The sequence below is a fragment of the Lolium rigidum genome, chromosome 3 (assembly GCF_022539505.1).
Source record: "Lolium rigidum isolate FL_2022 chromosome 3, APGP_CSIRO_Lrig_0.1, whole genome shotgun sequence".
Classification (NCBI taxonomy): domain Eukaryota; kingdom Viridiplantae; phylum Streptophyta; class Magnoliopsida; order Poales; family Poaceae; genus Lolium; species Lolium rigidum.
The window spans coordinates 28,044,646-28,070,924 of NC_061510.1; the positions used below are offsets into that span (position 1 = coordinate 28,044,646).

The following is a 26,279-nucleotide window of genomic DNA, read 5'->3' on the forward strand; positions in this document are numbered from 1 at the left end:
ATATAAGTATCACGCTTGCACCGGCTCCTTCTACCCTCTTGGACCCGTCAAAGTTCATAGTCCAAGTTCTCGATAAATCTGGGGGTCCTGTATTTTGCAATTCCATCCACTCTGCGATGAAATCTGGCAAAACTTGCGACTTTATTGCTTTTCTTTTTTCATACGTGATGTCCCGAGGAGAAAGTTCTATTCCCCAAAGGGAGACACGACTTGTAGCTTCTGGATTGTTTAGTATATTGGATAAAGGCGCCTCATTGACCACTATTATCGGATGCGCCGAAAAATAGTGGCGCAATTTTCTTGCGGTTGTGAACACTCCGTATGCTAGCTTCTGGTACTGTGGGTACCTCTGTTTTGAAGGCGATAATACTTCACTAATGAAATATACTCGGCCTCTCGCACTCCATGGAGTTTTCCTTCTTCTTCTCTTTCGACAACTAGCGCCGTGCTGACCACCTGGGGTGTAGCCGCAATGTATAGCAGGAGGGGTTCCTTCTCTTTTGGTGCCACCAAGATTGGTGGTGTCGAAATTGCGTGTTTAAGATCCTCGAAAGCTCTATCGGCCTCTTCGTTCCACTAGAACTTCTCTCCTTGTTTGATTAGGGCGTAGAACGGTAACTCCTTTTCTCCCAGTCTGGCAACGAATCTGCTTAAAGCTGCGACTCGCCCAGTTAGCTGCTGTATTTCTTTCAACTTTGTTGGCTTCCTCATTGTTACGATAGCTTGGATTTTTTCGGGATTTGCTTCAATCCCTCTTGCTGAAACTAAGAACCCGAGAAGTTCTCCTGCAGGGACGCTGAAAGAACACTTCGTCGGGTTCAGTTTGAGACAAAACTTGTCGAGATTGTTGAAAGTTTCCTTCAAGTCCTCGATTAGCGTGTCCCCCTTTTTTGATGTTATGACGACGTCGTCGATGTACACTTGTACATTTTTCCCGATCTGTGTTGCTAAGCACTTCTGCATCATCCGCTGATATGTTGCTCCCGCGTTTTTCAAACCAAAGGGCATTGTTCTATAACAAAACACGCCATAAGGTGTAATGAACGCTGTTTTGACCTCGTCCTCTTCTTTCAATCTGATTTGGTTATAACCAGAGTATGCATCCAGGAAGGAAAGAAGTTCACATCCTGTCGTGGAGTTGATAATTTGATCGATCCTTGGGAGGGGAAAGTGATCCTTTGGACAGTGTTTGTTGAGACACGTAAAGTCAACACACATGCGAAGGACTTTAGTGTTTTTCTTCGGGACCAGCACTGGATTTGCTACCCATGTGGCCTTTGTATGCAGCTCCTTAATGAAACCAGCTTCTCTTAGTCGATCAATTTCTGACAGCATAGCTTTACGGTTTGGCTCCGAAAAACGCCTCAGAGGTTGCTTAATTGGTCTCGCTATTGCATCCAAGTTTAGGTGGTGCTCGGCAAGTTCCCTGGGTACTCCTGGCATGTCAGCTGGACAGCATGCGAAGATTTTCCAGTGCTCACGGAGGAACTCAACGAGCGCGCTTTCCTATGCGAGGTCCATGTTTGTCGCGATGGACGTCGTTTTCTTCGGATCTGTCGGGTGAATCTGCACCTCCTTGGAATCTTTTGCGGTGTTGTAGGTTGGTTCCTTGTTAGGCCTCCCTACATCTGGCAGCATGTCATAATCAGTTGTAATCCTCGACGCCATGTATTCTGCTTGCATCCCGAAAGTTTCTGACAGTCGATGAAAATCCTTGTCACATTTATCGGCTAGTGCGAAGCTTCCTTTGACTGTGATTGGTCCCTTAGGCCCAGGTAGCCTCCATAATAAGTACGTATAATGTGGAACTGCCATAAACCTGGCATATGCTGGTCGTCCCAACAAAGCGTGGTATTGCGACGGGAAATCCACAACTTCGAATTTCAACCTTTCTATCCTGTAGTTTTCTCGGGTCCCAAACTGAACGTCGAGATTGATCCTCCCCAGTGGGTAACTTGGCTTCTCTGGTGTGATGCCATGGAAACATGTGTCGGTTGGTTTCAAATATGTTAGGGAGATGTTCATCTTCCTTAGCGTATCTGCGTACATAAGGTTTAAACTGCTGCCGCCATCTATAAACACTCGAGATACGTCGAATCCTGCAATTACTGCTGGTAAGATAAGTGCTGATTGCCCTGGTCGAGGAACTTGCTGCGGGTGATCCGCTATTGTGAAGCCAATGTCTTGGCCTGACCAATTTCAGTACTCAACCGTTGGTGGAGGCATATTCTCTGCCATGAACACTTGCCGCGAGATTACCTTCTGAGCCCTATTAGATGGCCTAGCTTTCTGAATCATCGAGACCGCGCCATTGGAGTTAGGATCAACATATGGAGGTGGGTGTGGTGCTGCCGCTATTCTGAGCTGATGTCGATTTTCGTCCATGATCGCGGGAGGAGGTGGAAAGTGGATCTCACTCCTGGGACCCTGGGGGTTTCTATTTGCTGCTTGAGTATTGGCTATCCCTGCAACCCGCAGCATTGCTTGAAAATTGCGGCAGTCTTTCTGCAAATGTCCTGACTGCCTTTTCCCATTGTTATCGAGATAAAAATGCATCTGGCATGGCCCGTTCATCATATCTTCGGGAGTTACAAAAGGTCTTTGAAACCTTGACCCGCTATTTTGCCTGTTATTCCGAGAGTCATCTCTATTGTCGCCTTGCTGCTCATTACTCCTTTGATAGTCAGCTCTATTGTTTCCTCCATTGTTTCCCCGAAACCCAGCCGATATTTGGCCAGGGGCATCGTAGCTCGAAAATTGTCGAGGAAATCGTCATCTATTTTGAAAATTTCGATCGCGGTCCTCCTCTCGGTGACCTCGTGTCGTTTATTATGTACAGCATCTTCGCCATATGCCCATCTGTTTGCTATTTCCATTAATGCTGATATTGTCCTTGGGTTGGTTCTTCCCAAGTCCTCCACAAAATCTCCTCGTCGAACTCCTGCTACAAACACATCTATCGCTCTCTCGTCAGATATATTTTCTGCCGAGTTTTTGATGATGTTCCACCTTTGAATGTACTTCCTCATTGATTCATCATGCTTTTTTTGACATGATCTCAGCTCCTCTAGTGTCGCAGGCTTTTTGCAGGTTGATCGGAAGTTCTTGACAAACACGTCCTCAAAACTGTCCCAGCTGTCGATGGAGCCTGGGGGAAGCTTCTTTATCCACGATCTTGCGGCTCCACTCAGATGTATTTGAATGCTCTGCATGGCTGTTGCTCTGGTTCCACCTATCAATTTTACCGTCTCGAGGTAATCGACTAGCCAATCCTCGGGATCTTGCAGGCCATCAAATTTCTTGAAACTATCGGGTAGCTTGAATCCTGATGGGACTCGAGTTTTTCGGACCCGTCGCGTGAAACATGGGAGTCCACACATATCCTCTTCAGCAAGTTCTGGTGAATGCCGATGTTCTCTTCTATCTTGTCGCGCTCTATCTACCCTGGCCTAAGTCGCCGTATCTCTGACTCCACTTGCTCTTGGTGGATCTTGCACTGCTGCAGTAGGTCTCGGGCTATTTTGTCTTGCAGTTCCTTCGGGAGGTGTGGCTGCGAACGCTGCTCCCATGGCTCCACACCCTGCCATGGCCATGTTATACAACGCTTCTCTTGGATCCTCGGGAGGTGGCCTGGACGCTAAGATGAAAGCTTGCGTTGCCATGTATCCTGCTTCTGGTGTTTTTGGAATAATATTCCCCCTCGTGTCGATTGACATAAAAGACATATCGAGGTTTTGAATTAAAGTCTCTCTTTCAGCCTCAGGTATATTTTGCAGCCGAGATCTTGCTCTTCTTCGAGCTTCTCTGTGGCTATCTCCCGAACTCCTGATTGTCGACTTAACTCCGCTCTTCGCCTGCTTGATGCGGAAGCTGCCTCCCTTCTTCTATTCAGAGCAGCTGTCTGTTTTTCCAGTTCTCTTCCAGCTCGAGCGAGCCTATATTGGTAGGCCTGCAATTCTTCAGCCGTAGCAGCTTGTCGCCATTGGTTCTCGAACCATCCATAGCTCTTGCGGCTCTATCCCATGCTGCTTGTGGGAGTTAAACCCTAATACGTGGTGTAGGCCCGACATATTTATTGCCCAAACCTCGCCTTAGGTCAGAGGGATCGACATATGGATTTCCCAATTCGTCGAAAGCCTCCGATGTCTCCTCCTGATCGCGACTTGCCTCTCCAATGGCCTAAATCTGATGATATTTTGAATTCTGAACCTTGCTGGGTTTGGTGACACCATCATAGAGATTGGTGAAGACCTTTCCAATAGTGATGGATTTGTCGATGAAGTTGAAGCTGTCGGTGTCACTCGAGTCATCGCTTATATAGGAGTCCGCGGATGACTCGAAAGACATGTCGCTGAAGATCTTGGCGAGTTTTTCGCTTGCCTTGGTGCTGATGAAGCGTGGCGACGAAATCTCCTCGTCGCCTGACTCGATGGATGATGCTGAGCTTGAAAAATCAGGATCAACCGCCGATAATCCCGACGAGATCGGAACTTCGAGACGATACGCTCCTTCTTTCTCGACGTGGAAGTGGAACTTTCCGAACGTCATCTCCATGGGCTCCTCCAGATACGCATATGCATCCAAACGGGAGGGCGGGTGAGGAACAAAATCAACGAGACCGGTCTCGATCCGTTTACCTCTCGTCCATGATGTTGTTTGCTACCGACGAAGTCGACGATCTTGAACGTGCCATCGAGATCAGTTCCTTGTCGCCTCTAGATCCCACAGACGGCGCCAATTGACAAGGTATTAACTTGTCAATGCCTACGAGTTGTAGACCAGGGTTTTGTTTGATGTAGAGGGCAAGTAGATCTCGAAGGTTTCAGCTGAAAAGTACTCGACGATGTAAAAGCTAGGGTTTGTGAGACAATGATTCGATCCTTTCTTTGTCCCTCGGCTCCCCCTTATATAGGAGGCGGAGCCGAGGGATTCGTGATACACAAGTTTACAGAGTCCGGGAGGGTTTCTAACCCGGCCCGCAAGATTACAAACAATGACTCCTATTACAACTCTAGCTTTCCTTAATAGTATCTTGGGCTTCCGAATCTTCTTATCCTTCGGGTCGTGGGCCTTCAGTAAACCCCGGGTACCATCTTCGGCAGGCCCATTGGGGATGCCTATGTCAACCATAGCACTTAGCCTCTCGACAAGATCTCAGCCGAACTATTCGGCACCCCATTGTAACCCAATATCTTCATAATCAAGATCAGACAGGTAGGACGTAAGGGTTTTACCTCATCGAGAGCCCCGAACCTGGGTAAATCGCTCTCCCCGCTTGTCTGTGAACCGATGTCTCGAGTCAGCTTGCAGGATTCCATCAACCCTAAGCCCCAATCGGAGGGCATTGCCGAGGAGTACCCTCGACAGTGGTCCTGTCGTGGGCGCGTCGTATGTAGGGCTCTCCGGTCAGGGCGATGGCGTCAGCGGAGAGGTAGGGGGCAGAGGAGGACGCGTGCACAGTGGCTGGCCTGCAGACGTCGTGTGCAGGGCACGCGAGGACGAGGCCGACGTCGGCGTCCTTCGAGGGCGTCGCGTCGTGGCGTTGTCAGGGCATGTGAAAGGGTCAAGGCTGGTGTCTAGCATGTGTGTGAGAGAGAGAGAGGATGCTAGTGGCACGGTGGGACGCGTTGATTTGCTGTGTGCATGCAGAGGGAGAGGGGTGGCCACGGGTGGGTGATCAAGTGGCATGGCATGAGTGTGGTGGTCGATTCCTTGCTCTCCTCCACCAAGGACCATGTCTGGCAGGTGTCTAGGGTCCAGGGGACTGTAGATGACATGGTGAGAGGGAGGGAAAAGGGCCAGGGCATGTGGGTGCATGGTGGTGACCAAGTGGGTGGCATGGTCATGTCTTGGCATTTTTTTGTGCAATATCTTTGTCCCTGGGTCCATGGTTTGGTCAAGTGGGGTGAGTCCAGGTGATTTGACAAGGTGAGCAAGTGGATAGGGGTCTAGAGCATGCCCATCTAATATTTGTCAAAGTGTATGTGACATATGACATGAATTTGGGCATGGTGATGGTGTGAGGTGACCATGCACACTAGGTGAGGTCATGATAGATGGTTTTGGGCACCAGGTATTGTGGATGAGCACAAGGGAGAGAGAAGTGATGTGATGGAGGGTGGTTGAAATAGTGGTTGTACCTCTATGTACTTAAATTGGTTATTTGCTAAGGTCTCATGTGTGATGAATTTTGACCAAAATTTGTGATGGATGGGTTCTAAATAATATTTGGCATCTATTGGTGGTCTTGGTTTGAGGTTTGGAGGTGGTTTGTGAAATTCCTAAATTTTGAGGGAATCTAGAATCTGTTTCAACGTAGCATCTTGGCTTGACTATTTTGAGCAATGGTCAATGATCTGGTCAAAGTGGTCAACATCAAGGTTGCTCATCTTGATGAGGTCTTGGATGAGGTGCAAAGATTTGGCAGGGTTTGGTTTGAAAAATTCTTAATAGAAGGGCTCAAAGTAGGTAAGATAATAAAAAGGTCAAAAGTGACCATTATCACATGCCACATGCAATTTTCATTTCTTTGATTTTTGATTTGATTTTTCTTGACCCAATTGATGTTGTTGAATGTTGAAATGGTATAGAGGAGTGATCCAACCATTCACCACAAGTCTTAAGGTCAAGATCCTCAAATTCACAAAGTTGCTATTTACTCTCATAGGCCTCTATGGCATTTTTCTTTTCTTTTTAATTGACTTTGTTTTCCACTTGGACTTGATTGGTTGAGCACTAGGTAGGGTTGATTAATGTTTTCAAAACATCTACACAAGGTAGAAAGGTCTAAGTAAAGGTTTTACCAAAATAGCCATAGGCACATAGGCCTTTTTCTTATTTAATTTTTTTTTTTATTTTTATTTAACTTGGGTGGTGAAAAGGATAGGGTTTAGGGTTTAAGATCATTTCAAAGTAGTTCAACAAGCAATCATGGCAATAGCACAAGAATTAAGCATGCTCACTAAGTATCCAACTAAATTTAATAAAAGTTTTTGTTGGTTCCAAAATTTGGAAAAAGGGAAATTCATTTTCTTTGTTTTAAAATTTTGGGATGTTACACTGTATATGGTAAAGAATTGTATGCTTTAATTAGAGTTCTTGAGGTTTGGCAACATTATTTGTGGCCAAAATAATTTATCATACATTCTGATCATGAAACTTTAGAATATCTGAAAGCTCAGTCTACTTTGCATAAGCGTCTTGCTAAGTGGGTTGAGTTCATTGAGTCTTTTCCATACATTATTAAGCATAAGAAGGGAAAAGATAATATTGTTGCTGATGCTTATGCTATTAACTCAATTTGATGTTAAAATTCCTGGATTAGAGATATTATGTGATTTGTATGCTACTGATCATGATTTTGCTGAACCATATCGCTTGTGTGCTATTGGGAATGCATGGGAGAAACATCACATACATGATGGGTTCTTGTTTAGAGCTAACAAACTATGTGTTCCAGAATCGTCTGTGCATTTGCTCTTATTGCAGGAATCACATGCTGGAGGTTTGATGGGTCACTTTGGGCGTGAGAAGACGCTACTCATGCTCGCTGATCACTTTTATTGGCCAAAGATGAGGCGGGATGTGGACAGGTATGTGAAGCGGTGCATTACTTGCAATAAGTCCAAGTCCAAGCTGAAGCCTCACGGTTTGTATACTCCTTTACCGGCACCTACTACACCATGGGAGGACATTAGTATGGATTTTGTGTTGGGTTTGTCGCGTACTAAGAGAGGCCATGATTCTATATTTGTGGTAGTGGACATATTTTCTAAGATGTCACACTTTATTGCCTGCCACAAGAGCGACGATGCGTCGCATATTGCTAACCTGTTTTTCAGGGGAGATTGTACGTCTACATGGAGTCCCGAAGACTATTGTTTCGATCGTGACGTGAAGTTTATGAGCTACTTCGGAAGACGCTTTGGAGAAAGCTCGGGGACGAAGCTACTTTTCAGTACCACTTGTCATCCCCAAACTGATGGTCAAACTGAAGTGGTGAATAGAATCTTGTCACAACTATTGAGATCCATGATCAAGAAGAACCTGAAGGAGTGGGAAGAGTGTTTGCTGCATGTGGAGTTTTCTTACAACAGGGCGGTACATTCTACCACGGAGATGTGTCCCTTTAAGGTGGTGTATGGTTTCAAACCCATTACTCCACTTGACTTGTTGCCTCTGCCCATACATGAGAGAGTCAATATGGAGGCATCAAAGATGGCAGAGATACATGTGAAGACTAAAGAGTTGATAGAGAAGAAAGGCAAGAGAAATGCTGCAAGGATGAACAAGAAACGCAAGGAGATATTGTTCAACCCTGGTGATATGGTCTGGGTACATTTTCTCAAGGATAGGTTCCCAAAGCTGCGGAAGTCTAAGTTGCTTCCTCGTGGTGCTGGTCCTTACAAAGTGCTTGCCAAGATCAATGATAATGCATACTCGATAGATCTTCCACTTGATGAGTTTGGTGTTAGTAATTCTTTCAATGTTGCTGATTTGACACCATATGACGGAGAAGACCTTGGAGCGTCGAGGTCGACGCCTTTTGAAGGGGGGAGATGATGAGGACATCCCTACTACACTACTACCTCCGTCATTGCAAGATGAAGATGAAGCTGCTGTGAAGCTCAAGTCCAATGAAGTTAGGATTGGACCTATTACAAATGCTCGTGCGAAGCTACTTAAACAACATGTGAACTTGTTCCTAAACGATACTTTGATTGATGAGAACTTTATACTGCCTAAGTCCTGTTACTTATGTATAATCAGGTATGAAGAGGAGACAAGCATCGCACGAGGAGGAGAGGAGCAGCTGGACGTGAAGATGGACGTGAAGCTGGACATGGAGCTGGACATGAAGATATCTCATGGACGCGCGAGGGAGGAGCGGGAGGCATGCGCGAGAGGAGAAGCCAAAGTCCAGGCCGGCCCAGCACCCGGTCAGACCGGCCGCCACGCCGGCGCGCCCGATCCAACCGGGCGGCACGCCGGATGCGTCCCGGCGCTAACCAGACGCGACGCTGATGCCAACCGGGCGGGTTACTGCAGAGCACTTCGCGCGCCCGGTCAGCACCCGGTCACATGCCCAGTTTGAACCGGCCTGCCCGGTCCCAGGCCCAGTCGACCGGCCCCCAGACCGGCCGAGTCCGAGTCTGTCTCGACAAGATCTATTCTGGGTCGGTTATTTTCGTACTTTTTTGACCTGAGGTCATCCCGGATGCCTATATAAGTGCCCAGGACGCTCCCAAAGTTGCTTTAGACCACGTTTAAGATAAACCATAGTTCTTAGTTGTTTGCTTTGCAAAACTATTGAATCCCTACACCATATTGCTTGATTTGGTGTAGATCTGAAAGTCTTGTGTAATCTGCTGTTCCATTGGGAATTAGAAGGTTGCAACTTACCGCTTCGTGGTCGGCGGCTACGTGCGCAAGTGTGTGGAGTTGCGAATATCTTGCAGGGTTGAGGGCTGTTGCATTGGCGACAGGGACCAATCGAGAGATCTCGTTGCGTCATACAAGTTATCATCCACTTCATCAAGTTACCTCCGCTGCAATCACCTCGTGATCATCATCACCACCGTTGCTTACTGAGAAGATCGGGCCACCCCTTATCAAGATGTATTTGCAAAGGAAAATGATAGTCTGGCATGAATTGGATGGTAGAAAAATAGCATTTGGTAAAATGGCACATTGTGTGCTTGCCAATGGATTGAGGTGTTGGATCTAACATCTATGAATAAGATCATGTCATGTAAATGGTTTGTGGACACTACAGAACACATGGCAAGAACTATTTTTTAGATAAAAGGCACCTCCGCCCAGTTCCATTCCATTTTCAAAAATGAAACATATAGTTCACAAACATCATCCCCTACCAGCCTACTCTAGAGGCCAAAGCTCAAACAAGCCTAAGCAACATCCCATGTTTTTTCACAAAAGACTACACGCTACACGACCATAGGGAGAGTTCACATACACCCATCTTATACTTTGTTTTTCTAGGAGCTTTTTCATCCTCATTTTTCCTTTTTCTTCACATTCCAATTCACAACTTGATCTCACCACGAACTTCCGGGGTCCCTGGACCAATCACCATTACTCTAACTTTTCTTCTCTTCATCGCCACCCGACTTGGAGAAGCTCCTGTGCTTTCAGTTCCAGCTCCTCGCACCATTCTTCTATCATCAACTTCCACCTGGCGTTGCACATCGGAATCCATCACCTGAGCAACCGCGCAATCCTCCTCCATGTTTCCTGCATTCCAGTCTAGATTAGTCGACCAAAAAATTCATTTCTCATTTTCCAGGCATTCCAAATAACAACATATGTAATTATATTCACCGCCCCATTAGCTTCGTTACTAACCCACAAACCAGCCACTTGTTCATAGGTGGAGCCAACCTGTTTCTTCATGATAATAGACACACAGTTCCAAACCATCTTGATAATATCGATTCAAAACACAGGTGTTCCACACTCACTAAATCAGAGCAAAAAAGACATCTCTTATCTTGTACTAGTTTCCTTTTAGACAGATCATCCCTAGTAAGGATTTTGTTGTCTGAAACTAACCAAATAAACACTTGTACTCTAGGTGGTACATTCAGCTTCCAAACTGAAGGGGTAAACACAGGTTTAACACCTCTGAAGTTCACCACAGCATAAAGAGATTGGGAGGTATATTCCCAGATGCATGTAGTTTCCGGACCAACTGATATGGTTCCCCACTCAAATTTAATTGTTGAACAATAGTAGCTTTTAAATCCCATTCCATCAGTAACTTTTCATTGAAACATCTTCTAAAGGAGAGTTTCAACTCTAGCCCATCCCAGATATCACTAATAGTTTTTGTTTGCTCGTTACAAATAACATACAACTCCCAAAAATGAATGATCAAGCTAGTGCCGCCAAACCATTGGTCTTCCCAAAATTCAATATTTCGACCATCCCCAACCAACCATTGGTATACCCAGAGCAAACCTCTTCAAAATGGAGAAAGATTCACATTTTTACTACAAGCAAAAATGTTTGGATGTTGTGTTCTATATTTAAACTGAATAATATCTTTCCATATTTTATGATCATCCAGATTAAACCTTCTAATCCAAGAGGACAGAAGAGATGTATTCATGTCTCTTATATTAGGAATCCCCAAACCTTCAAACTCTTGTTTCATACTCACTAAATCCCAGTTAGCTAGATGATAGTATTTATGATGCCCTTCATAGTTATCCCACAGACAATGCACCATTTGTGAGTTAATTGCTTTAAGAGCCCACTTCGGAAATTTTAGGAACAACAATAAATAAATTGGTATACTTACTAGGCAAGACCTGATTAGGATCAACCTGCTAGCATGGATTAGTAGTTGCCACGCCAACCAACAATTCTATTGATGATACTATCAATCAAAGGCTGGATATCTGATACGTCTCAAACGTATCTATAATTTTTTATGTTCCATGCTAGTTTTATGACAATACTCACATGTTTTATATACACTTTACATCATTTTGATACATTTTCCGGCACTAACCTATTAACAAGATGCCGAAGCGCCGGCTCTCGTTTTCTGCTATTTTTGGTTTCAGAAATCCTACACAGGAAATATTCTCGGAATTGGACGAAACAAAAGCCCACGGTCTTATTTTCCACGGAGCCTTCCAGAAGTCCAAAGAGGAGACGAAGAGGGGCCACGAGGCGGCCACCCCACATGGCGGCGCGGTGGGGCCCCTGGCCGCGCCGGCCTATGGGGTGGGCGCGCCGGCCTATGGGGTGGGCCCCTCGGCCGCCCCCCGACTCTGCCCCTTCGCCTATTTATTCTCTTCGTCGCGAAAACCCTAGTACCGAGAGCCACGATACGAGAAAAGTTACTGTGACGCCGCCGCCAATCCCATCTCGGGGGTTCAGAGATCGCCTCCGGCACCCTGCCGGAGAGGGGAATCATCACCGGAGGACTCTACATCATCATGCCCGCCTCCGGATTGATGCGTGAGTAGTTCATCCTTGGACTATGGGTACATAGCAGTAGCTAGATGGTTGTCTTCTCCACTTGTGCTATCATGTTTAGATCTTGTGAGCTGCCTATCATGATTAAGATCGTCTATTTGTAATGCTACATGTTGTGTTTGTTGGGATCCGATGAATATGGAATACTATGTCAAGTTGATTATTTATCTATCATATATGTGTTGTTTATGTTCTTGCATGCTCTCCGTTGCTAGTAGAGGCTCTGGCCAAGTTGATACTTGTGACTCCAAGAGGGAGTATTTATGCTCGATAGTGGGTTCATGCCTCCATTGAATCTGGGACAGTGACAGAAAGTTCTAAGGTTGTGGATGTGCTGTTGCCACTAGGGATAAAACATCAATGCTTTGTCTAAAGATATTTGTATTGATTACATTACTCACAGTACTTAATGCAATTTTCTGTTGTTTACAACTTAATACTGGAAGGGGTGCGGATGCTAACCCGAAGGTGGACTTTTTAGGCATAGATGCATGCTGGATAGCGGTCTATGTTATTTGTCGTAATGCCCTAAGTAAAACTCATAGTAGTCATCATGATATGTATATGCATTGTTATGCCCTCTCTATTTGTCAATTGCCCAACTGTAATTTGTTCATCCAACATGCTATTTATCTTATTGGAGAGACACCACTAGTGAACTGTGGACCCCGGTCCATTCTTTTACATCTGAAATACAATCTACTACAATCATTGTTCTCTGCTGTTCTTCGCAAACAAACATCATTCTCCACACCATACGTTTAATCCTTTGTTAACAGCAAGCCAGTGAGATTGACAACCCCACTGTTAAGTTGGGGCAAAGTACTGTGATTGTGTTGTGCAGGTTCCACGTTGGCGCCGGAATCCCTGGTGTTGCGCCGCACTACACTCCTCCACCAACAACCTTCACGTGGCCTTCATCTCCTACTGGTTCGATAACCTTGGTTTCTTACTGAGGGAAAACTTGCTGTTGTACGCATCACACCTTCCTCTTGGGGTTCCCAACGGACGTGTGCTTCACGCGTTATCAAGCTCTTCTTTCTTTAGCTTGCTTAAGTGCAAAGGCACACCAAGATATTTGATGGGAAACTCACTTACTTTACACCCAAAAACTTCAGCTAAAACATTGACTTCTTCCACATGAATATTGATAGGGACTAGATCGCTATTATTAAAGTTTATTTTCATTCATGAGATTTGTTTAAACAGGGAAAGCAATCATTTTAAGTTTTGGGCTTGCTCCACATTGTTCTGTAGAAATAGAAGTGTGTCATCTGCATATTGCAGACTGAACACACCACCCGGTCTCATATTACTCAAAAGCCCAAAAATCATATTATGTCGCGCCGCTTTAATAAGCATTTTTTGTAAAAACATCTGCTACAAAATTAAGAAGGATGGGGATAAGGGATCTCCTTGACGGAGCCCTTTAGTTGTACGTAAGAAAATAATTGCTCTCATGATCATTAATTCGCACCCCAACCGACCCTCCTTGCACCAGGTTTGTGATTTGTTACACCAACTTCGGCTAAAACCTCGTTGCATTAACATGCTCTCCAAAAAGGACCAGTCCACTCGATCGTACGCTTTCTCATTGTCTAATTTCAAGACAACCCCCTGCTCATGTTTACTATGAACGTCATGAACAATTTCATGCGCAAAAACAACACTCTCCAAAATATATCGTCCTTTAATAAAATCTGTTTGATTAGTCGAGATAAGCCTATCAGAAATTTTTCCTAGTTTGTTAGTACAAGCTTTGCAAAAATATTAAAACTGCAGTTCGTCAAGGCAATGGGCCTATATTTTTTCAAATAAATTTCATCAGCGGGCATGGTGAAGTTGATTCTTAATAAATCCGCTTCATCCTTCTCAAAATCCCTAAACAGGTTAATAAGATCTGATGGTTTCCCAGAAATTTTGATAAAACAAAAAAGAAGAAACCGTCTGGACCAGATGCTCCATCTGCATATGAGCCAAAAACAGCCTCTTTGATTTCATCTTCACGGAAAGGTTGGTCCAGAAAGTTATTTTGAGCCACAGTGACTAAATCATCACTTTTCCAAGAGTCTTCATCTAGGTTAATATCCATTTTATCCTCTTTCCCAAAAAGGTTTTTGTAAAAATTTACGGTAACATCTAACATCTCATGAGTAGACTCAACCTCCATACCCTCTTTATTTTGCAAAGAAATAATTTTCTTTTTTCTCCTCCTTTGATTAGCTACCGCATGAAAATAGGTTGTATTCTTATCATCCTCCATAATGTCCTTCTCTCGAGACCTTTGTCTAGCACTAATTTCTTCCATACGCCACATATGATTTAGCTCAGCACTAATGTGCTTCATCCTGTAGATAGAGTTTCTGTTTCAGGCATAATATGAAGACAATTAAACTCGGCAACTAAAGCTTGTTTTTCTTTTTTTGCTCAGAATTTATGTTAATACCCCACCCCTTTAGAAATTTTCTAAGTCTCCGCAGTTTAACGTCCCACACATCGATAGCTTTTCCATGAGGACAAGGTTGTTTCCAATTTTTAGTAACAAGATCCCTAAAACCCTCAATCTCCAGCCACCACTTCTCAAAACGAAAAGGTTTTTGTGTGTGACTAATGCCACCAACTGTCTGTACAAGGGGAGTGTGGTCACTACCCGGTCGTGCTAAAACTGACACTGGGAAATGAGATTCCCAACATGTAGAAACAAGGATCCTATCAATATTGGCCATAATAGGTACAAGTTGATTATTTGTCCAGGTGAACCTCCTGCTGGAGTTATGCAACTCCACTAAGCCAGAACCATTAATCCATTCATTGAACTTGTTAACCCATTCGAAATTCACTATCCCATTATTCTTGTCCTCAACTTTCCTTAGCAAATTAAAATCCCCACCAACAACGATAGGGATATTATTATTTTGAGTTAAGGATGATAATTCATCCAAAAACTCTTGCTTATGTTCTTCGTAAGCAGTCCCATACATCGCCAAAAAGTTCCAAATAAATTTGTCTTTTTTATTTTCAAGGAAACCATCAAGCATAACTTTCTTTTGTACCACGAGAAAATCTCGAACATTCCCAGGTTAATACCCAGTAAAATGCCATGGTAAATCTTACGGCAACATCGCAGTCTCTGAAAATGCATTGCGCAACCACACACCAAGTGTTCGATTCAGACGAACAAACGTTACAGTTTGCTGTTTCCGGTTTTGGTCAGGCTTCCCATTGCACGGGCCTTCTCCCGGAGCACAAACTTCTGCGTCTTCCCCGTCGAAGTCTTTGGCAGATCCTCGAACACCACCGTCTTGGGCGCCATGAAATGCGGCAGCCTCTCCCGGCAGAACCCTATGATCTCTGCTTCCGTGGCACTGGCGCCATCCTTGAGCTCGACGAACGCGCAGGGCGTCTCCCCCCAGTGGTCGTCGGGCCTCGCCACGACCGCCGCCTCGAGCACCGCCGGGTGGCTGAAGATCACCGACTCCACCTCGATGGAGCTGATGTTCTCGCCGCCCGATATGATGATGTCCTTGGCCCTGTCCTTGAGCTGGATGTACCCGTCCGGGTGCCGCATGCCGAGGTCGCCCGTGCGCAGCCACCCGCCAGCCATGGATTCCTTGGTCGCCTCGATGTCCTTGAAGTACCCGCTCATGACGGTGTTGCCCCGGAACATCACCTCGCCCACCGTCTTCCCGTCGAGCGGCACGCTCCCCATGGTGGCCGGGTCCTTGACCTCCACGTCCTGCATCGCCATGTGGTGGAACCCCTGCCGCGCCTTGAGCCGCGCGCGCTCCTCCGCCGGCAGCGCGTCCCACTCGGGCATCCACGTGCACACGGTGGCTGCGCCGTACGTCTCGGTGAGGCCGTAGATCTGGTACACCGCGAAGCCGAGCTCCTCCATCCCGAACAGGACGCGCGGCGGGGAGGCGCGCCTCCCGTCATGACGCGCACGGTGCCCGGCAGCGGCCTCCGGTCCACGGCCGCCGCGTTGACGATCATGTTGAGCACCGTCGGCGCGCCGCCCATGTGCGTGACCCCGTGCCGCGCGATGCTGTCGAAGATGACCTTGGCCGTGAAGTGGCGCAGGCAGACGTTGGTGCCGCCCTGCATGGCGACGCCCCACGGCAGGTTCCAGCCGTTGCAGTGGAACATGGGCACCGTCCAGAGGTACGTCGGCATGTGCGTGATGTCGTAGGCGAGCACCGTGCCGACGGTGTTGAGGTACGCGCCGCGGTGGTTGTACACCACGCCCTTGGGCCGCGACGTGGTGCCGGACGTGTAGTTGAGCGCGATCGGTTCCAGCTCGTTCTCCGGCCACCGGATGTCGAACTGCGACGGGGCATCCCTGATGAGGCCCTCGTAGTCCGTGCAGCCGGCGGGGTGGGCGTCGTCGGAGATGGTTACGAGGACCGGGAGGCTGGCTGCGTCGGGCAGATCGGCCGCGAGGCGCTTCAGGGCCGTTCTCCCGACTTCGATGAGGCTTGACTCGACGAGGAACACCTTGGCGCCGGAGTGCTTTAGCAGGGCGGACACCATGGCCGCGTCGTGGCGCGTGTTGAGCGTGCAGAGCACCGCGCCGGCCATTGGCACGGCGAAGTGTAGCTCGTACATCGCCGGCACGTTCGGGCTGAGGACAGCGACCTGCACATTGGCGCCACGGTTAGCGACATCTAATGAAAAAACTTTGTATTGCTCAGCATGAGCCCATGGTATATTGGCAATACAGCCCATGGTGTACGTACATGACCGATGGGCATGGTGGCATGGCCTCATGCCCCCATGGAAATTAATTGCTACACTGCTCTGATCTTATATTTTCTTTATGTGGCCAAACATTATCCCATTCCCATCACCAGCATTCCACATGGAAATCCGGAAGATCAATGAGTGCACGGATCAACAGCTACAGCTACCCACTGTGCCCAAGCGGCCATTAGCATTATGAGAAGACGCAATGTCCACAGCAAATCCGTTCCATCTTCAGAATTGCTAAACACTACTAATGGCCATGGATTACCAGAACGTGAAATGAAGAACTTCATTCTGTCATTTTGACTGACTAGCTTGCTTGGGCCAAGAGATGGAACAAAGTTACCAGAGAGAGGCCAAACAGATGGACCAACAGAAAGCTTGTCGGGTTGCGCGCACTGACTCACCACATCACCGCGTGCGACGCCGAACCGTGCGGCGAGCGCGGCGGCCACGCGGACGCAGCGCTCCCGGGTCTCCCTCCACGTGGTCGGCCGCGCCTCCCCGTACACCACCGCCGGGCGGTCGCCGTAGACGGCCGCGGCGCGCTCGATGAAGCTGATGGGCGTCAGTGGGGCGTAATTGGCCGCGCACCGCACCGTGCCGGCGTCCATGTCCAGCACCTCCGCCTCCTCCCTTCCCACAAGGCTGGAGAAGAAGGAGAGGGATGCCACGCCGAGGGGAGGAGGAGAAGTAAACGGGGCGCGCGGGCGGCGTGGCCATGGCGGGGATAATTTAGTAAACGCGCGCGCGCCGGCGAGATCGGGACTGGGATTATGGTAACCCCAGTGGGGATTAGAAAAATGGCGGAGCTGGATCAGCTGACGCTGAAGCTGCAGCTGCTGATGGACTGGTTCGATGCTGTCCCTGCTGCTGATGACGACGCTGCGGCGGCGGTGGATTAGTCTACGGAGCAGCGCGGCTCTGCTCATGGCCTCGAGTGAGAGGTGAGTGGCGAGTGATAGGGAAATGAAAATGGCGGAGATGCTGTGTTGCTCTCAGGATAAAACGAGAGTACACGCGCGGATGACATGACAGATTGTGGATCGTTGGTTTATTTACGTGCCTGACACGGGAGCTCTTTTTCTTTCTAACGGAAAACTCATTCCATTGAACAACTTGCGTATAGCAATATCGGAAGTTGGGCAAAGGTAGGCACATGGAACGCAGCGATTCTACCGGCTCCGGTAGTTAAAGGAGTGATGACATCATGCTGACGTCGCCCATGTGTTGATTTAGTTTTCAAAAATTTGTGAAATATTTCTGAAATTGTGAAACATGTCTGAAACTTATGAAAAATTATTTACTGTTCAAAGTATGTTTCAGAAAGTTTAACAAAGCTTCACATCTATTGTTAACGTGTTTATGAAACTTGTAAAACATTTTCTACTATTTAAATTTGTTTCAATTATGTTTCAGTTTAGTCAAAAAGGGAATAAAAAGTTTCACCAATCTCCGAGCTGCCCCTATATACGGTGGCGAAAATTCAAGCATGATGACCGAATTCATCCCGCCGAGATTTCTCTGTCCCGTGCGAGCTCCCACCATCTCCCGCGGTGGCTCTGCGAGGACGCGACATTCTCCAGTTCTGCGGAAACGGGGGTGGCTCGCTAGAAATGGCCGAACCGGGCGTTCCTCCAGGGCCTGGACCGAGGGTGCTTGGAGAAGCAGTTCTTGCAAGAACGCAGGCTCGACCAAGTAACCAAATGGGCCAAAAAAGCTGGACCGATGCGAGCCAACGGCCATGCAGGATACCAAACGCGCCTTAGCTAAAGCGTCTGCAATTTTATTACATATCCCGTGAGCAAAAAAATCGAAAAAGAACTGAAATTTAAACAAGCTAAAGCCTTAATCTCTCGAAAGAGCACACCATTCGGTGCAATATCAAGCTTGTTTTACTTAACTGCATGGACAAGCATCTGGGCGTCAAAAAGTATCCAACGATTTGAATAGTATCTCTTGTTGTGTTACCGACCATTGATCACAAAGTTAACCGGGGGAGCATGACCCTCAACAAGCTTCGAGAAGATCGGCGAGCACCGCAAGACGTCAATATCGTTGTTGGATCCCGGCATACCGAAGAAGGAGTGCCAAATCCAGAGATCATGGGTAGCCACTGCCTCAAGTGTCACAGTGCAGCCTTTTTGTGACCCTTGTACATTCCCTGCCAGGCAAACGGACAGTTCTTCCATTTCCAATGCATGTAGTCAATGCTTCCAAACATCCCTGGAAATCCTCGAGCTTCAGTAAAAGCGAGGATCTGAGTAGTGTCTTCGACAGTGGGTGATCTCAAGTAGATGTCCCTGAACACTGCTATCACCCCCTGCAGAACTGGTAGAAACAATCAAGGGCGGTGGACTCCGCCATCCGAAGATAGTCATCAGCAGAATCACCAGGAGCTCCATAGGCCAACATCCGCATAGCCACCATGCACTTTTGGAGGGCGAAAAGCCCTTCCATGCCGGTGCAATCCAAATTTCATCCAAAGGGCATACACAATTCTCAGGAAGATCTTCTGGCTCATCCTGAAACGACGCCTAAAAACAGCCTCACCGTGCAATGGACTGTCGGCGAAGTAGTCGGCGTAGAGCTTGCAGTAGCCCTCCATTCGCTGCCTCGGCTTGCACTTCCGGTGACCTGGTGCCGACCCACCGCGGCGACCAATGGCCTTCTCGGTGTACAAGCTGGACAGGCAAGCTAGGATCAATATGTGTTCCTCGTCTTGGGCGGCGGCTGTCATCTCTTCTTCAAAAAGCTCGGCGAACATCTGCTCCTACTCGTCGTCAGAGTCCATGTATGGCCAGGCAAATGGACGAACACCTGCCGGGGAGTTGCCCGACGGCGGAATATAGGCAGACGGCACGACGGACGGCGGAATATAGGCTGCTGGGTGGAGGGACGGCGGAGTTCAGGCAACCGGCCGGCAGATTGGCGAGGGGTGGTCCCGGTGGCGACAGAGCAACGAGAGGGGAGGGGGATTTGCGATGAGAAAGTGGTGAGGTTCGTGTGTTCTCTCACCGACAGAGCGGGCCCATCCCCGCTTTTCTCTCGTCCGGAGTCCCAGAGCGCACCCCGGGGGGCGAGGATGACCTGGGCTCTTCAGATGGATTAGGGGACTATTCTGGGGAAAACGAGGAACCGGGGGCGTGGCTGGGCCGAATAACGTCGTCCGGATGAAAAAAAACCTGTCGGAGGCCTAGTCGGGGAGACGGCTCGAGATGCTCTAAGATACATACATCTCCATCTGCATCATGGCCGATGAACCCCCAACCTGCCACTCCTTCTCCAGCTAGGAAGATACCGTTAGTATTCAGCTTTATCACATCAGAACATGGATGTTTTTAACGTCCCGCTCCGGTTCACTTATTTTGGAAGGGTGTGTTGTGGGCTGTTAAAATTGTTAAAATAGGATACCAACGAGAAAGTAGGAAATGGTAAGAAAATAAAGTTCTAGGATGACATTGGTTTGGTTCTTGTAATCTAGCCATTCAGTATTGGGAGGTTTCACTAGTAGAAAAGAGCCTCTAGTCTCAGTTGGGAACTGATTCCAGTCCCGGTTAGATAATCAGGACTACGTAATCGGCAATGGAGATAAGACAAACTGGGATTAAATGCCTCCACATGGGGGCAAATTGAGGGCCGGGTTGGAGGACTTTTTTTGTGTGCTTTCCATTCATTTTTTTGTATCCCCCCCCCCCCCCCCCAGAATTTCTAGTATTTTCCGTAATTTTACCAGTTTAGTATGTAGCTACACTTAATCTCTAGTCAAAGTACTTACTCGTGGTCAAATTTCCCGATCAGTCACCCATCCTCAAACTACTACTTCGGCCCAAGCACATTTAACTTTTAAGTTACTTCCGAACAAGCTTCCAAGTACACCAACACATCTTATTAATATTAGTATCACATCAATCATATTAACCTCTCGGTCACGATATCACACTTCTGTTAACCTCTTGGTATCATATCAATCATATTAACCTCTTGGTCACTATGTCACACCTTATTGATGTTAGTATCATATCAAATTTTTTTTTGGCAAAACCTAAAATCTGAATTTTTTTTCATATTTCCGTTTCGCAGTTTGAGAATATAAAAATTGGCTAAATGGCCGAAGGTACAATTATTTTTCAGATGTAACTTTTTGCGTAGATACATTTTCATATATTAAACATTTTCCCAACTTCATATGCGAAAGTTATAGGCATTTTACCAAAAAGATATAGTTTTTTTTGCAAAATAAGTCAAAATTCATGCTTGTTAGTTTTCATAATAACTAGTTTCTTTTTTTTCTGAGTTCGTTTGCAAAAGTAGCATGCGGAAATCAGCAACTACTCTTATGTTTCACAACTTTAAGACATCCAAATGGTTTAAACTTGGTATTTTATTTGAATGACCAAAGACATAACTAAAAATAAACTCTCGTGCTACTTCAAGAGTGCATAGGAAAAACTAGAAATAAAATAATATGGAATGCCTCCCGCCAAAGCGCTTTCTTTATAGCCATATACATATGCTTTACTTACTTGTTTCAAGTGGCATGTAGATCATGTGGTAGCTTGTATCTTTATGCTAACTCCTCCTTCCATGGAAAGTGTTCCTTGCACTTCTTATGTGGGAATTGAAAATTTACATTCTCTTCCTTTGAGTCAATCATTGCATCTGTAGTTTTCAAAAAAGGTCTTCCAAGGATTATAGGACAAGAGGATTTATTCCCCATGTGCATGATAAGAAAATCAACAAGCACAAAAGTCATATGTAAATCAACCATTATATCATATACTTTTCCTAAGGCTTGTGTTGTTGAGTCATTATCAAGAAAAAGATCTATTGGGCATTTTCCCATAGTTTTGAGTTATAGTAGAACATATAATTCTTTAGATAGAAAAGAGACACTAGATCCAAGATCTAATATAGCATGATGGGTATCTTTTCCAATAGTGATTAAAATATTGGGGATCCAAACATCTCCAAGCTTTTGTGGTATCATAGCTTCATTATTGTATGTTTCTGTCTCTTCTTCGATTACAAAGTTTGCAATGTAAGAGCCAAATCATGCTTGATGAACATTAATGGATTTTTATTGTAGAATATTAATAAGTTCATGCAAGATATATTTATCAAGATCAAGTAGATGCTCTTTTGTTTCATTTAGCATTTTAACATATTATTTTGTGTATCATTTGTAATCATTGGTGGCTCTTTCGTATCAATAAGCATAATATTTTCTTCTTCTTGTTTCATTGGTTCTTTCATGGGAGTTCCAAATTGTAATAGGAGTGGTTCAAGAAGATCAGTATATTGCATTAATTTATTGTTTGTTTCTTCAGAGGTGAAAGGTATACTTGTTGTAATGGTGATAGAGTTCATACCAATGGCTGGTGGTCCCTGTGGTTTCCTGCAGACATACTTACTAGGGTTATTTGGTTGTGAACTAGTTTTGACAAAGATTTATCTAAGCCAGACGTTTGGGGTTGTAATAATTTAATGTCAGAACTTATGGATGAAAGTGACTTGTGTAATTCTTCGATCATAATAGCATGGTTAGCTACTTGTTCAGCAAGGTTTTTATTTGGCTCTTGCTCTTTTTCAGAGTTCTCGCCAATTTATGGGATCATGATAGACTTCCATTTTTTATTGGAATTAGGGTATGGAATGAAAGGGCGATTTCTATAGTTTTTTTTTAGCATAAGGTGACCTACGATAATATTTGTTATAGTTGTTCCCATATCCATTATTACCAAAATTTCTTATGTAGTTGACATTTACATTTTCATTGGTGTTTCCAACTAGTTCTTGTAAGGGAACATTTTCAATATTTTGCTTTGATATGTAGGCAAATATGGTATCTATTTTATTTGATAAATGATCTACTTCTTCAATAGAGTTTATTTTCCTAGATGGGTTTGCTCCTCTTTCAGTATGCCATTGACTATGGTTGTGTAGCATGCTTTTAGGATGGATTTAGCTTCACGCACTGTTTTACTCATAAAAGCATCGCTCTCCCGCGCAGCAGAATGTATCAATATTCTTGACATATAATTTAATCCATTGTAGAAAGAGTGTAGGACTGTCCATTCATTTACTCCATGTGATGGGCAAGTTCTAAGCATGTTTTTATTTCTTTCCTAGGCTCTTGCTACATGTTCATTATCATTTTTCCTAAATGATAAGATATTATTTCTATTTTGTAGAATTTTAACGGTGGGTAATATTTCTTTATAAAGGCTTCTTTGAGGTCATCCCAAGAGTTCATGCTAGCAGAAGGTAATGATAGTAGCCATTCTTTAGCTTTGCTTCTAAGTGAAAATAAAAAATAGTTTAAGTTTGACAATGTTATTTTCGACATTTTTAAAATTTTACATGTCACAAATTTCCTAGAAATCATGCAAGTGCATAGAAGCATCCTCACTATAACTTTTCCCAAATTGTTCTTTAGCTATGAGGTTTAGACTAGGACTTACTTCAAAACTTTCAGCAGTTATGTCAGGTGTTGTGATGGGCTAGCAATGAATTGATCATTAGGAGTATTTATGTAGTCACAAAGTTTTGCACCTCTTTATCCCATGTTTTCAAGCAAAATTTTGATACTATTTTTATGTGTTTTAACGAGAAACTAAAAAGAAATACTAAAATAAGACATAGAAAATTATTTTGAAAATCTAAAGGAGAAACAAAATCTAATAGTGGTGCAAGCTCCCCAAGCTTAGATGTTTATACAAGGTTGATGAAGATGTTGATGTGATGTCCCTCTTCGCAACTACGGTGCCAGAAGATGTTATAGCAGTTGCTGTGAGGATTAACGACACTACAACCAAAGTGATGTAGCTTCTTACAATTCCCCGGCAACGGCGTCAGAAAATTGTACTTGATGATGGTTGATGATGTCACCAAATATCGCTTGATGGAAACAACTCTATGTGTACCAATTTTTTGGGACTCTAAGTGCAGAATGTTGTAGCAAGTGTATTTTCCCCACAAGGGCGAATCAAGGGTTTATATTGAACTCTCTGGGAATCGGCTTAGGAGCTGAATTCTTCCTTCTCCTCTTCTAGCAACCAGCAAAATAAAGTTCTTGCCTTGTGTCCCCAACTCCTCCGTATGGTTGTCAAGCACAAGGTTTCGGATTAGTAATAGGAAATACAATGATAAAAATAAAGTAAAGTAAACAACTTAAGTAAACTAGAACAAAGCAAATAAAGGCTAGTGGTATTTGGCTTTTGTGTGTGTGTATGTAGAGATAGTATTTTTGTATTATTGGATTAAATAACATTAGAAAATGTAAAGCAAGGTAAAAGTGTTGGAAAGGTTTTTATAATGATTTAAAATGGACCGAGGTTGATGGGTTCACTTGTCTACTCTCTTTTTAAGTTCTTGAAAGAGCATTTCATGATCTCTAATATTTTGTGTGTTTGACGACAACATCGGTGATCGTTTAATATGCTGCTAAGTGTTGCAGAGAAAGTACTTAACTGATTATAGACAGGATAGTCCTCGAGAAGCAAATATGAAGGTAACCAGTTTTCCCTGGTTGTGCCAAATCTGGGCGGCACTACCGCTGGTATGAGCGGTACTGCCGTCAGGACTGGCGGCAGTGCCTCCGCCCCTGGCGGCACTTGAAATCGGGCTTCTCTTTTGGGCGGTACTACCGCCGGTGCGGCCGGCACTTCCGCTGGGAGTGGTGGAACCTCCGATGGAACTAGCGGCACTGCCGCTGTCCTCTGGCGGTAGTGTCATCCCTGATCATCTGCGTCGACTGTCTCTAGACTTCCTGCCAGGAACGGTATTGCCACCCGTTCTCGGTGGTAGTGAAAAGGGATTAACTTATCAATGCCTACAGATCGTAGGCTAGGGTTTTAGTTGGAAGTAGAGGGCAAGTAGATCTCGATGGTTTCAGCCGAAAAGTACTCGACGATGTAAAAACTAGGGTTGCGTGAGACAATGAATCGATGCTTTCTTTGTCCCTCGACTCCCCCTTATATAGGAGGCGGAGCCAAGGGATTCGTAATATACAAGTTACAGAGTCCGGGAGGGTTTCCAATCTATCCCGCAAGATTACAAGCATTATTTCCTAATACAACTCTAGCTTTCCTTAATAGTAATTTGGGCTTCCGATTCTCTTTATCCTTCGAGTCATGGGCCTTCATTAAACCCCGGGTACCATCTTCGGCAGGCCCATTGGGGATGCCTATGTCAGTAGCCCCCGAGATTTTGCTTGAATCACAGTGTCAGGGAAAATCTCCAACTTTATATTCGTTCAATAGCTCTGAACTTTATCATATATTTTTGGATACGAAATTATATATTGTACAGGGATAATGGTAGTTGGGGCTAGTTCATCTGACGGATCAGGTACTAGTTAACTGCTCTAGTGGCAATCCGCAAAAACCTACTTCAAGATCACGTCCCTGGACATGATCTCGGGATACTGGTGTAAACTTCGACAGGTGCTGCTTAAGGTCTTACCATTCTGCCGAGTCCCAGTCATATTTTATCGGGCACCTAACGCGTCCGTTAGGATTTTTCTTCGTATCTGTTGATACGGAAAAAAGTAGCAAACCGACGTCAGAGACGGCGCCACGCCACACAGAACGGATCTGGGGTCTTACCTTCGCAAAGTTTTGCGGCATTCAGAAATTGTTCGCAACTTTGGCGTTCTGAGAATATTTTGTCGAGTGCTTTTTCGGCTGCTGGAATAGCACATTTTATTGAGTCAACGGATGACTTATATTGCCTTCCCGATGGGATTATATGTAGAGTTATTTATATAACTCGAAATATGCTCACTTGTTCTTCCTTCCCTCTTGTTTTGTATTATAATTTCATCGGGCACGCGAACAGCGTTCCCGATGGGAGTAGCCCCCGAGGCTACAGCCAAGGACTTGTGCTTGGGTGTAGGCTCAACGCCTTATGTTGCTATATTTTTCTTCTTTCTCGAAGTTTTCATATCTATCGGGTGCGCGACCAGCTCTCCCGATGGGAGTAGCCCCCGAGGCTATGAACAAATGCTTGTATTTGATCATAGGCTCTCGCCATTTCTATTTTGTCACTCTCGAAGTTTTCATTGTTTCAAAGTAGCCCCCGAGCATTTGATCAAAAACTTGTATTTGACCAAAGGCTCTCGAAATAATCAACAATCTTCTGTTGTCGCCATTATTATGAAGCTGCTTAGCCGAATTTTTCTCTTGCCAAGGTGACATCATTGCTGACGATAGTCACGACCGCTGCATCGGGAAAACGCGAGAACTGCTCTCTCTCTGCCTTGCGGGCCCAAATTTCTCATCAAGTTGACACGTCGTGCAAGTGGGGGACACACGTCCTCCACTTTTCCTGGCGCACGTACTGTAGCTCCTGTTTTTTCTTGTCTGAATGAAATTACTTTTTACCCCTTGTCCACGTGTACACCATCTATGCCGCAATCTCTTCATCCAACGGTGCGTCGATTCACTGCACCTTGATACGTCCAAAACGTATCTACTTTCCCGAACACTTTTGCTATTGTTTTGCCTCTAATTTGTGTATTTTTG

The 26,279-nt window shown here is 45.4% G+C and overlaps 1 pseudogene; it reads right to left on the minus strand.

The window, feature by feature from the left end:
* Positions 1–15,193: 15,193 nt before the first annotated feature.
* Positions 15,194–17,381, minus strand: LOC124695311 (annotated as a pseudogene).
* Positions 17,382–26,279: the final 8,898 nt, after the last annotated feature.